Here is a 13,525-nt window from a genome sequence, read left to right as displayed (position 1 = left end):
ACAATCTTATCCATTCATATCATTCCAGTTGTACCATTCCTAAAATATTTTCCCTTCTCATCTGTCAAAATATCTAGTTTCTTTCAAAGCACAGATCAGGTACTAATTACAAAGGGCCTTTTCTGATCTCACTATAAATATTCTTCCTTAGTCCTGAAACAAGAAGTCCCTGAAAAAAATTACTTTGTATTTACTCTGAATATGTTATACTTACTTATTCTGTGTATGTATTGTTTTCCTCTAGAACAATATAAATCCATCAAAGACAGAAACAATTTCTTTTTTTTTTATTTGTATCTTTAGTATTAGGTGCATACTAAGTAATCAATAATTGCCTGCCAAATTTGATTGGTCTTAAATTTACAGAATTATAGAGTTGGAAGGGACTTTGGACAGAACTGACCTAAATCAATACTCTTCTATGAAATTCCTGATAAGTGGTCTTTTACTCTCTACTTAAAGATCTCCATTGACTATTATCCAAGGAAGTTCATTCTCTTTGGGAAAAACATTAAGTTTCTTTCTGTTGAATAAATTGGTCTATGCATAATATACACCCACTAGTTCTATTTCTGCCTTTATCTCTTAAGCACCTTTTTGTTTTGGAAGGACTCTGGTAGTATCTCTCATAAAGCTTACAACATTCTAGACACACCCTTTCTGTCTCTTTTCTATAATCTTCCATATATGGAATATTTTGCTGAAACTCATACACTACTCAAATAATATTCACTAATCAATGTTAGTAAATGATATTTATGTAGAATTTTAAGGTGTGTATGTTACTTGGTTCTTACAATAACCACATGAAAGAAGTACTACAGGTATAAATTTCCATTTAAAGATGTGGAAAAGGGCAGCTAGAGCATCAGCCCTGGAGTCAGGAAGACCTGAGTTCAAATTTGACCTCAGACAATTAATAATTACCCAGTTGTGTTGATATTAGGCAAGTCACTTAACCCCATTGCATAGATAGATAGATAGATAGACAGACAGACAGACAGACAGATAATAAATAAGTAGATAAATGAATGAGTGAATGAATGAATAAATATGAGGAAAATGATAATGAGAAAGGTAAAGTACTTTCCCAAGGCCCAAAGAGAGCATCAGAGTTAGAATTTAAACCCAGATCTTCTTCAATCCAATTCTGTCACTCTTGAGAGACAGCATGATACAGTGGGAAAAAAAAAATACTGAACTTGCAATCACAAGACCTGGACCCAACCTATCTTTCCATTCTTATTATACATTAACCCTATTCACTCACATTACAATTCAACCAAACTGACCTGTTATTCCACAAAAAAATTCCATCTATTGTCTCCATGCCTTTACACTGTACCCCTATTACTCTATTCCCTTCCTCATCTTCATCTCTTAAGACTCCCTAGTTTCTTTCAAGACTCAGGTCAAGGATTACTTTTTACATAAAGCTTCCCCCAATAAGTTCTTTGTATTTTTCCAATATTCTTGTATGGGTACTTGTCTCCCTTTGCTAGACAGAATGTTATCTCTTTAAGATGGGGCTTTCAGAGGGCATATAGTCCAAACTGCCAACCCAATCAATTATATCCTACAAAATTCTTGATAAGTAGTCATTCAGTCATTGTTGGCTTTGCCTTTTTTATAATGCTACCAGGTTCCAAAATATCTGCAAAGAACCAGGACATAAGTCTTTTCTTATATAGGCTTAAACATTCCCAGTGCCTTCAACTCTTTCTTTGTATGTAATGATTTTGAATGCCTTCGGCATTCTGGTTACCATGGGAAAGTTTCAGTTTGTCAATGCTTCTTTCTAGAATGTGGCACTCAGAACTGGGTATGGTAATCCAGATTCAGTTTTCCCTTTTCCAAGTGCAAAGTACATTAGGACTTTAACCCTCCCCCCATGCCACCATCACCTTACTATGAACACTAAAAAGGACCTAGGAGACTATTAAGGCTTCTGGCAGTTATCTCACACTAACTCATACTTAGCTTTCAGTCTGATATCTGGTAAATCAACTTGCTTTGAAAATCCTGACCATTATCTGGCTTGTCAACTCCTACTGCAAGTAATGCAGTTTCAGCACAAATTTAGTATAAGCTAAGAGCAAAATGAAGTCCAGAATGCCCAGCTAGTAACTAGGAGACCTATAAATTCAGGTTTCCTGATTCCCATTTCAATGTTGCCCATTTTACAGTGGTATCAAATTCAAATTGACTTAGAAAAACCACAAATTAATATTATTTATGTTGTACTGTGTTTTAATTTTATTAAAAAATTTTCCAATTACATTTTAATCAAGTTATTTTCACAGTACCTTAAGGTATAAAAGATATGAGTCCTTTGTTGCTTCAGGATGCTACATTTCTAAATATAAGTGACAGAACCAGATAACCTCAAAATTTACATTTAGACCATGTCACAATCATTAATTTTAAGTTAATATATTCTGTAGTACATATTTCTTTTTTTAAAGGACATTTATTAATTCTAATGAATGCATTTTTTTTTGGCAAAGTAATGGGTTTGAGTGACTTGCCCAAAGTCACATAGCTAGGCAGTGATTAAACCTGAGGTAGGATTTGAACTCAGGTCCTCCTGACTCCAGGGTCGGTGCTCTATCCACTGTACCACCTAGCTGCCCTGTAGTATCTATACTTTAATGGTATTTTTTCCTGAGAAGTTAAAGCTAACTCCCCAATTTTTAATTATTTTAATAGTAGGAATGAGAACCTTCACTACCAAAAATTCCCACAATCTTGGAAAATAACAACTTTCATTTACATAGAATATTAAAATTTACTAAACATTTTCCCTACAGATATACCCCCATGAGACAGGTAGTGTAATTATTCCAATTTTACAGGGGCCCTGAAAAGCTAAACATTTTGACTGTTATTCCATAGTAATAGAGCAGCCTAATTTTTGCTGAAATTCAAATTCAAGTCTCTAGACTAAGTCTAATACTCTACTGGCCATGTCCTCTTGTATCAAGGTGAACTTTTTCAAAACAATTCAACAAACACCTATTAAATACTTGCTATAGGTAGAATGCTGCTAGATTCTATGGAAAACATACAGTTTATGAAAGTCCATAAATCAATAGCTTGGATTCATCTCCCAGACTAGCCTATTCAGTCTCCTCATTTTACAAGGTAAGAAACTGAGGTCCAGTGAGGTTAAGTAACTTGTCCAAGGTCACCACAGCAAATAAATGTATCACAGGCAGATTTTGAAACCAGATTATGTGACTCAAAAACACTCAAACCACTCTTCATTTCCACAGGAGACACAACTGAACTTGGCTTCAAGGAGGTTACTATCTACTGGGAAATATTATATCAACAAAACTATAGCGTAAGACAATCTATTATTGTTTTAAATCAGCATATAGGAAAAGGGAAGGGAATAGGCACTATTATAGTACTTACTATATGGCAGGGAAAACTTTTTTTTAAACAAATATTAGCTCATTAGATCATCCTAACAACCTTGAAGGAAGATGCTATTAATATATTCTTTCTAATGATTAGAGATATTCAAAATTGAAATGAATTACTTCTGATGTATGATAATAAAATGGATTCTCCATCACTTGAATTCTCTAAGCCAAGTCAAAATAATCATTTGTGTTTATATTATAGAAGGAAATCTTCCCCCCCAATTACAGGCAATGATAGTTTCCAACATTCTTTCATTTGCAAGGTTGGGTTCCATATCTTTCTAACACCCTCCCTTCTCAACCTCCTCCCCATGGCAGTGACCAATTTGGTTGTACATGTATAGTCGTGTTTAACAAAAATTCTTTTTTTCATGAAGATTTCAAAGTTTACTTTTTGAAATCTTTTCTAACTCCAAAATTCTGATGCCTATGTCTTGAAGACTTCTTAAAAGTCTGCCTATATAAGGCTTAATTCAAATGCTAAGACAAAACTCATTTGATCATCACAACCACCTTGCAAGGAAGATGCTACTAATAATCCCAATTTCTAGCTGAGGAAAACTGAGGCAAACAGAAGCTAAATAGGAGAAAAATGGGAAGAAAGTTAATTATTGATTAGGAGAGTAGGTTCAAGAAAACTTCATGGCAGTATTAGTAGTTTTTCCTTTTGCCAGACTTAAATTTGCCTCTTTACCACTTCCACCTATTGCTCTTAGTACTGACCTTTAGGAACAATGAGAACAGGTCTAATCCCTCTTTCTTCATACTAGTTCAACTATTTGAACATATATATTTATTATGTTCCCCCTTAGTCTTCTCTTCTCTGGGCTGCCTTCCACTGTAAACTCTTCAACTTATCAAGGTCTATAAGATGATACACAGAATTAAATATAATACTCCAGGATTAGCAAAGGGAAAGAGAGTATAAAGTTCAACATATATTCAGGGAATATTAAATAGTACATTTTGGCTAGAGCTCAGAGTAGTACAAGATGAAGCTGGTAGTACTTAATCACTGAAATCATTGAATGTTAAGGAAATATAGTAATATTTAGAGTAGGTAATAGGGTGTTGCACAGTGGAAAGAAAACCAGATTTGCAATTAGTATATGTGTACACAAATCCCAGATCTGTTACTATTATGTAACCTTGGGATGGTCACAACTGTTCTGGGCTTCAGTCCCTCACCTATGAGATTAGGGAGCTGACTAGATAGCCTCTAAGTTCTCTTTCAACATTAAACCTATGATTCTACTATCCTATGGAACACTGAAAGGTTTAGAAAAGTGACATAATATAAAATATAAGCCTGGTTGTGGTATAAATTTACAGAAGTGTCAAATTCAATGAAAAAAGAGGATCACTGAACTATATAAAAGGATTCTTGAGGGTCAAATGTCCACTTTAAAGACCACAAACTGGGGTGGCTAGGTGGTGCAGTGGATAGAGGACCGGTCCTGGAGTCAGGAGTACCTGAGTTCAAATCCGGCCTCAAACACTTAATAATTACCTAGATGTGTGGCTTTGGGCAAGCCACTTAACCCCATCTGCCTTGCAAAAAACACCTAAAAAAAATAATTAAGTAGCTATGTGGCCTTGGGCAAGTCACTTAACCCTGCTTCCTTGCAAAAACCTAAAAAACAAATACACACACACACACACACACACAAATATTATCTGTTCTTTTGTATTTAATTCATTTTTGTTAAATATTTCCCAACCATATTTTAATCAGGTTCAAGTCTATTGGGCTGCCTGCAGTTCTTACCACTTCTATTGTAAATTGTTTAAGAAAGTTGAATATTTAAGAAAGTAGACGTAGAAGGACCATTAAAGAACTATTGAAATTGTTCAGATGAGTGGCAATAATGAACTATTTTAGGGTGGCAGTAATGAGAACTAAGCAGAAGTCAGATACAAGAGATTAGTCAGATACAGTTAGAATGTTTTACAACCGAATCTGAGATCAATTTCAAAAATAATATTCCAATAACAAGTAACTCTCTCATAAAACCTTTTATCGTCTGTATTAATTTAAGCATCAGCATTTGCACTTAGTTCTCTAATTAGGAAAATAAGAGAAGAAAGTCTATTCAATTACTGATGCATTTCATTAATCTTGAAAAAGTCAACAGACTAGACATACATTTTTAATTAGCCTACAACCATTTCAAGAATTCCTTTTAAAGATTAACAGAGCAGGGGAGAAGTAAAAGAAAAAGGACCTTAAAATTCCATAGCAATTATATACTATAGCATTAAATACTACTACAAAGGCAAAATTCTACTTTTTAAAAACTTAAAAGATGATCCAAAATGTGCACATGGCAAAAATGAGAACAAAACAATATAAAAAACTTAAAGAATTTAATTCAAAAATCAGGTAAAAATGAGAACAAAGGAATATGAAGAACTGAAAAGTCTAATTCAAAATTAGACTCAAAAGACATTTTTAAAAAACTGAAGCTTTAGTAGTACAATTACTCACTTTTCAAAAATTTCTAAAAGTAGGCTTTATTTTACCTAACAGAATGATTACAAAACCAGAATTACTAGAAATTAGAAGAATAGGATCAAGTCTAAATAACTGAATCTACATATCAACTTCCATCTTGCCCCAACCTATCATTAAAAAAACCACTGTTAGAGAAACAAGGATATATAGCCTACAAGAAGGTCAGTTTTCATTCCCCTATCAGCCAAATTGCTCTTTGCTAACACACTACAAAATTAGTAATGGGCTCATTCCTCTATCTAAACTTTAAAAAGTGGCTATACTATGTGAAGATACTCTCTAGAAAAGTAGTAAGGAAGAATTATTCCTAAGAAGTAGTCTATGTGCAAAGGGAGAAGGAAATTATATAACATATATGTACTATATAAAATGGTCCATAAAAAGACCTGTCATGTATTCATAAGGATGCTGCATTGGCAGTTTAATTTGCTTAATGAATATTTTTCAAGTTAACAACAAACACTACTACTCCACTACTCCAAACTATGCTACAAACTACTACAAACTCCACTACAGCTTTGTGAAGATAATTACTGAACTTTGAGCTACTTCACTTGTCAATTCAACTAGAATGTTTTTACCACTACCTTAGTTCTTATCATGAAAACTGGTGAGTCTTTTGTAGTAAGTGATAGGGTACATGATATTGCCTAAATTTTCAAAGGGAGAAGTTAAAGGGCTCAATAGATAGAGAACCCAGGAAGACCTGAGTTCAAATTTTACCTCAAACACTAGCTGTGTAATCCTGAGAAAGTAACTTAACCTCTATTTGTCTTAACCTATTGGAGTATGAAATAGCAAACTACAAGAGTATCTTTATGGTCCACAGGGTTTCAAAGAACTCAACTAAATGACGACAAAAATTTTCAATATGGCCTATATAAAAAAGATCTAGTTTTTCTTCATCACATCACTTTTACATACAACAAAATTCAGTTTTTAACAGATCATTTCAATGAAAATGTAAGTTTTATGGTTCAACAATGATCATGGTAACATAAAATTTTAAATCTAATGCCTAGCTTTCAGTAACTTTCTACCTATTAAGAGATGTTTCAACTTTTCAGACAAGAATCGAGAACTCTATTTAATAACTTTATCAAAACAAATAGAATGCTATTTCAACAAATATTTAAATTAAATATTTCAAAGATTTGTAATTTCACTAGCATAGGTACTTTTCCTCACTCAATTCTTCTTTAGTAGTTTTTGAGAGTTGTAAAACCTTAAAAAAAGTCATTGCCTTTCAGTCAACATGCCAATTAGACTGGTCCTTAGAAAACAAGGATGTAGTCCATCACTTGACCTATTCACTAGGCTTTTCCAAGCTCAGTAGATCCCTCCAGGGTTTTAACTCCATCTCCATTATAACAATGAATAAAATAAGCCTATTTTCATATTTAAGGCTCCGTGGTCTTGAGAGGCCTTTTCCCAGGCCTCATAGAAATGAGTAATGCTAAAAAGAAAATAGCTTGGTCATAAAAGTAGAAGTAAAAGTTACTATGTAATAAAAACAGGCCAACTCTACACTCCAATAACCCGGACTCAATTCTGTAGACATAAAAGAGCACCTGTGAAAATTATTTTGGTAACTATCATGTCACAAGTTTACCTTGGATAATGTAATTAGTAAAGTAATAGATTACTTAACCAGTTCCCTACTTCTTCAGAGCCTGTCTTAGACATTTCCCAGAGTTTATCAAGTTTGGAGCAGGAAAGTAAAATAGCCAAGAGCAGTAATTCTTGAGGGGGGAATAATGTATGTCTAATCCAATTCATCAACACAGACTTGGAAAATTAAGTCCTTTCCTCCCCTAAAATGACAGGTGGCCAAAAAACCCTACTCATATTTTCCAAAGACTATCTTTCTCACACTAGCATTACTGTCCTTTCCCATCTTACATGCATCTAAGAATGTGCTTAACTTCTATAGAGGTTTTTCCCACCTTAACAGTCCTCCTTCTCTACTGTTTATCTATACTCTTACAGGCATTTGCTTTGATTCTATTTTCCTAGGCAGTCAAATTCAATCCATGGTAGAAATGTTAGCATTCTTGGTTTCTTACAGCTTCCCCCCTGTACTTTTTGGAGGGGGGGGGAGGGAATACTGCTCATTTTTGTTTTTGTGGAAAATCTTATTCAAAAACCAAAATAATTTTGGTTTCAATTGATTCAATAAAAGTGGTTTTGTCATACTGTCAACTTTTACTTCGACTTTTATGACTAAGCTGTTTTCTTTTAGCATTGTACATTCCCACTGTTAAGTCCTAACTCTAACTATTCTAGTCAAATTATCATAACTTCATAGCCGTTTTCTGGTCCCTTAATTTTCTCCTCTCTAAAGTATTTTAAACAATCCAGCTATTAATAATACCATTCTAAACTGATTGTAGGCAGCTCTTGGGAATCCTCTAAATTGAATATAAAATCTTCTAACCAATGCCTTCCTAATTACAGTATTTAATATATAAACACCCATTATATGGATCCATTTTACTTTTACCAAGCTAAGACAAACTGAATGACTATTCAATAAAGAGCATATGACCTGCACATGACTTGCACAATCTTCAATATACCCCAACAACCAGTTTCTGGAGCCCTGATCAAGTACTAGGTGCCCAAAAGACACTGAAAACTACTTTTTTTGAATCAGCAAAATCCAATTTTACTGTCATAGTTAACTTCCCCTCTACAAAAGCAGATTTTTACTTGCTCAGTCACCTAAACCTAAAAAGTTACTTTGGGGCATTGAAAGGTGAAGTGATTTACGCAGGGTCTCACAGACAGTATGTGCCACAGGTGGCATTAGAACCCAATTCTTTTGTACTCCTAAGTATAGCTCTCTATCCATAGCTGTAGCTGGAATACAAAATGATATTTAAAAAATGGTTGTTGAACTAAACATTTATCTACTGTGCACAAAGAACTATTGGTGCATGAGAATACAAAGCCACAGACCCATTCTCTCAAGCTCACAGCTGCATGGTGTAATGGAAAGAACACCTGAGTTAGCCAATCTAAGCATGATCAGCATGTTGATTACCACATAACAATTTCCTAAAGACAAGTTTCTAGAACTCTTAAAATGATTCTCAATGAATGGCAAATTAAGTGAAACAGAGCACTACGTTATCAATTCATATCAATAAAGCAATACCTAGTAGTTTAGGTATGAACTTATATTTAATAAGGAGAGTAAATTAAATTGCACAGTAGCTAAATGTATACTAAAATTTAAAAGGCAAATCACTGCTAATACATCTGTCTATAAATTGCAATGAAAATCAGAAGTTCCAATACTCATATTTGTATATACCGTTTCACCAAGAAAAACCTTTTAAAGTATCTTAGAAAAAATGTTTGAAACATTTGTAAAAATTATGTTAACATTTCTAATTTGCTTAAAAAAATGCTTTCTCAAGCAAAGAATAATCTCTCACATTTTCAGTTTCAAATACATTTCGTATTATAAAAGTTTAGATGGGCTGAAGGATGTGGTAGATGGAGATCCGTAACTAGGTAGAGTAAAAAGATACAGCTCTGGCTAAAAGGATGAGAGAACAATTCTATTTACTTTTACAATCTTAAAGTTTTATCTGAAAAACATCCAAGATTTCAACTCAAAAAGGGTAAAACTAGTAAGTATCCAGACAAAAGTAAAGACTTAAATCTAGGGATGATGAAAACCTTACTAGCAATTCAGCAGCACAAGTTTTTCTCAGAAGCATCAACAATCATAGAAACTGAGAAGTGGAAGAAACTGTAAAGATCAACCCTTTCATTTTACAAAGAGGAAATAAAGGCCTGGAAAAGTTAGTAGTAGAATTAGGAATAAGACTCTAAATCTTAAACTAAGTGGAAGAAAAAGGCATTTGGGAAATAGGTAGAAGAGATTCAAAATGTGAACCAGAAGGCCCATCGAGTCCAACTATACTTGAACAATTTAATCCAAAAAAAAATCTCTACTGAAGTGGGAGGCCATAACCCTCCCGAGGGAACTAATTCCATTTTGGACAACTCTAATTATAACTTTTTTTTAAGTATAAGTCTTTCTCTATACAACTTTCATACAATGCTCTATCTTCTATCTATGATTCCTCCCATATCTACATCCTGTATTTCTAGTTCTGCACTTGGAAAAGTTACCTACTTTTTATGGCTGATCATAAGAATTCCCCTAAGAATTCTCTTTTACAGGTTAAAAATCTCCCCATCTTCATTACCCAAGTTGTCCTCCATTATGCTTTAGCTGTGGTGCCAGAACCAAACATCACATTTCGTATAAGTGATTTGGCTAGGTTGAAGTTCAAAAGAACTATCACCTCTCTGATATAGAACACTTATGCTTTCTAATCTTTTTTATTATATATTTTGTTTTCCAATTACATAGAATGGTAGTTTCTATCAATCATTTGTTAAGGTTTTGAGTTTTACAATTTTTCTCCCCCCCTCCATAGAAGGCAATCTGATATAGGCTTTACATTTGCATCCATGATAAACATAGACCAAAACTGAACTTGTTGTGAGAGAAAAATCAGATCCAAGAGGAAGAAAGAAAACATTAGAGAAAGTAAAATTATATATTACATGAGAAAACTTTTAAAAAATTTTAGAAAATAAACTTTGGTCTTTGTTGAAACTCCACAATTACTTCTATGGATACAGATGGTATTCTTTATCACAAATCTCCTAAAACTGTCCCTCATTTTTGCATTGATGGAATGAGCAAGTTCATCATGTTGATCATCACCCCATGTTGTTATTAGTGTGTATAAAGTTCTTCTGGTTCTATTCATCTCACTCAGCATCAGTTCATACAAGTCTTTCCAAGCTTTTCTGAAATCCCATCCCTCATGATTTCTTATAGAACAATAATAGTGTTCCCTCACATACATCTACCACAATTTGTTGTCATTCCCCAATTGATGGGGAATCCCCTCAATTTCTAATTCTTTGCCACTACAGAGTTGCTATGAATGTTTTTGTACCTGTGGGATTTTTATGCTTTTTTGTGACTTCTTCAGGATACAAACTCAGTGGTGGTACAGATAGATCAAAGGGTATGCATGTTTTATTGCCCTTTGGGCATAATTCCAGTTGCACTCCAGAAAGGTTGGATCAGCTCACAAATCCACCAACAATTCATGAGTGTCCCAGATTTCTCACATTCCCCTCCAACATTGACATTATTCTTTCTGGTCATATTGTTATTCTTCTCATCTTAATAGAACCTAAAATCAAATAAACATTTTTTTACTGCTATACTCTACGGATTGAGCAAAGTCCAAAAAGATCCAGATCTTTCCTATAAAAAGTGACAAGTCAAGACTTTCCCCACATCTTGTACTTGTGAAGTTGGTTTCTTTGAACTCGAATGTAAATCTTTAATATCTATTAAATTTCATCTTATTAGCTATACTCCAACATTCTAGCCTAGTGAAATTTGGATTGTAACATCCATTATTATTATTGTCTCCTAGTTTTGTGTAATCTACAGATGTGATATCCATGCCTTCAAAGTCTTTCATCCAATCATTAAATAAATTAATCCTTTGCTAAAACTTTTAACTGTATAGTACGGTTTTGTACTCCACAAAACTGGAGACTCATAAAACATCATTTAAAATTATTGATTTATTTTTTAGATTTTGACAGGTCAAATAGGGTTAAGTGGTTTGCCCAAGGCCACACAGCTAGGTAATTACTAAGCGTCTGAGACTGGATTTGAACCCAGGTACTCCTGACTCCAGGGCAGATGCTTTATCCACTGCACCACCTAGCCGCCCCATTTAAAATTATTTATAAAGCAAGTTAAGGGCAATATGAACATAATCACAAGACATATTTATCCCTTTCCCAATTCTGCTGTCACGGATTACAGGAACAATAGAAAAGTTTTAAACTTTTTAAAAAAGAGATCTGGGATTTTCCCCAGATAATTTTGCCCAAATTATTTGAGAACAGATAAATTTGCTATGACTTCTTTGAAAATCACTTTTAAATAGACAAATTTTAAGAGATTCTGTAAACTGATTTTAATCAAATGTAATAATTTTTAGTACCCAAAGTTAAATTTGGTTAACATTCAATAACATCAAACTATTTTAATCCTCAGAAACCTTCACCGGGCCTGGCCACAGCCAGAGGCGATTAGCGAAGAGATTAAAATACAAGCCTACATAGAGAGCGGCCAAAGGAGCTTGTTCTCTTTCATGAGAACATTAACTTCACCAGCTAAGGAGCGAGAGGTCAAAGTCTTCCCACCGGGGCCTCGGGACCTATTACCGCTCTCCGGCGCCAGGTGCTATGGCTACGAGCGGCTTCACCCGTTCTACCTGGCAGAGAGGGCACAGCCCGTGCTCTCGGGCGCCCCCCCAGCGCTCGCTCCTCGGACCGCTTGTTGTTGGGGGGTTTTATCCACAGGAGCGGGGGCCGGGGCTCGGGGGCCGGGGGGCCGGGGCTCGGGGGCCGGGGGGCAGGGGCTCGGGGGCCGGGGGGGGGCCGGGGCTCGGGGGCCGGGGCGCCGGCTCCGGCCGCTCCACATCGTTTGGGTCCTGACAGCTCCTCCGGGGGTGACGGCCTCCCCCCCGCCCCGGGCCCGGCACGTGCGGACCGGGCGGGGCCGGGGCGGGCAGGGAGGCCGAGGGCCGCCGCCCCGGGGGAGCTGCCCAGGACGGGGCCGCGCGGCGGGGGGCCGGGCCCGTGCCCCCTCTCCCTCCCGGCGCGGGCCCTAGGTCGCGGGCCGCGGGGCGCGGCGCAGCCCGAGTCCGGCGCCGCGCCTCCTCTCACCTCACGCCGCCTCCGCCGCCTCCGCCGCCGCCGTCCGGGACATTTCCCCCTCGGCCGCCTCGGCAGCCCGGGCAGACGGTCCGCGGCCGGAGCAGGAGCCGCGCGTCACTTCCGGCCCGGGAAGAGCCGCCCCCGGGGCCGGAGAGGCCCGCCGATTGGCTGGCGCTGCGGCCTACCTGGGCCCGGGGGCGGGGCCGGGGGCTCCCGCCGGGGGAGGCCGCCGCCCCGCGCCTTCCCGGCCGGCCCCGCCCCGGCCCGGCCGCGCTTCGGGACGCTCCGGGGCGACGGAGCGCGCGTCCCGCGGGCCGGGCCTGGGGTCGCCCCGGAGGCGCCCGCGGTGCAGGGGACAGGGGTTCGCCCCGAGCCGGGCGGCACTGGCCGTGGGGGAGCCGGCAAAGAGGGGCCCCCCCGACGCGCCCTGCGGGAGGTCTGGGGGCCGGGGGCTGGGCGGGGGCTCCGCGGGGAGAAGCCCGTGCGCCCGGCGAGGAGGCGGAGGCGGACTGGCAGGAAGCGCGGCGCCGCCCCGGCCCCGGAGCAGCGCGCCCCGGGCCGGCCCCGAGCAGCGCGCCCCGGGCCCGGCCCCGGCCCCGCGCGCCCCTGGCCCCGGCCCCGGCCCCGGCCCCGGGCTGGCCCCGCCTCAAGACTCCGCAGCTCCCGCTTATCTGCGAGGGAAACGCGCGGTGACGCGGAGCAGAAACTCCTCGGGTCCAAAAGGGCAACAGTGACACTGCTCCTGCTGGAACCGGACCGGCGCCCATCACATGAGCAATTTTTTTGAAAGATTTCA

The 13,525-nt window shown here is 38.4% G+C and overlaps 1 protein-coding gene across 3 annotated transcripts in view; it reads right to left on the bottom strand.

The window, feature by feature from the left end:
• Positions 1-13,525, bottom strand: part of PIK3C2A (phosphatidylinositol-4-phosphate 3-kinase catalytic subunit type 2 alpha) — a 192,084-nt gene that overhangs the window by 110,894 nt on the left and 67,665 nt on the right. The window contains exons 1-2 of one of the 3 annotated variants that reach the window (XM_074230185.1): positions 12,739-12,757; positions 10,938-11,180 (exon numbers count right to left, since the gene is read on the bottom strand). The exons of 1 other annotated variant lie outside the window; for it this stretch is intronic. The gene's annotated coding sequence lies outside the window, so the exon portion shown is untranslated. Of the gene's footprint in view, positions 1-10,937; positions 11,181-12,738; positions 12,822-13,525 lie in introns of those variants that run through there. One more of the 3 variants, XM_074230184.1, reaches the window with a different exon arrangement.

This window comes from Macrotis lagotis, chromosome 3 (assembly GCF_037893015.1).
Source record: "Macrotis lagotis isolate mMagLag1 chromosome 3, bilby.v1.9.chrom.fasta, whole genome shotgun sequence".
Classification (NCBI taxonomy): Eukaryota; Metazoa; Chordata; class Mammalia; order Peramelemorphia; family Peramelidae; genus Macrotis; species Macrotis lagotis.
The sequence above is the reverse complement of the archived record's forward strand: the minus strand, read 5'-3'. Positions and strand labels throughout refer to the sequence as shown.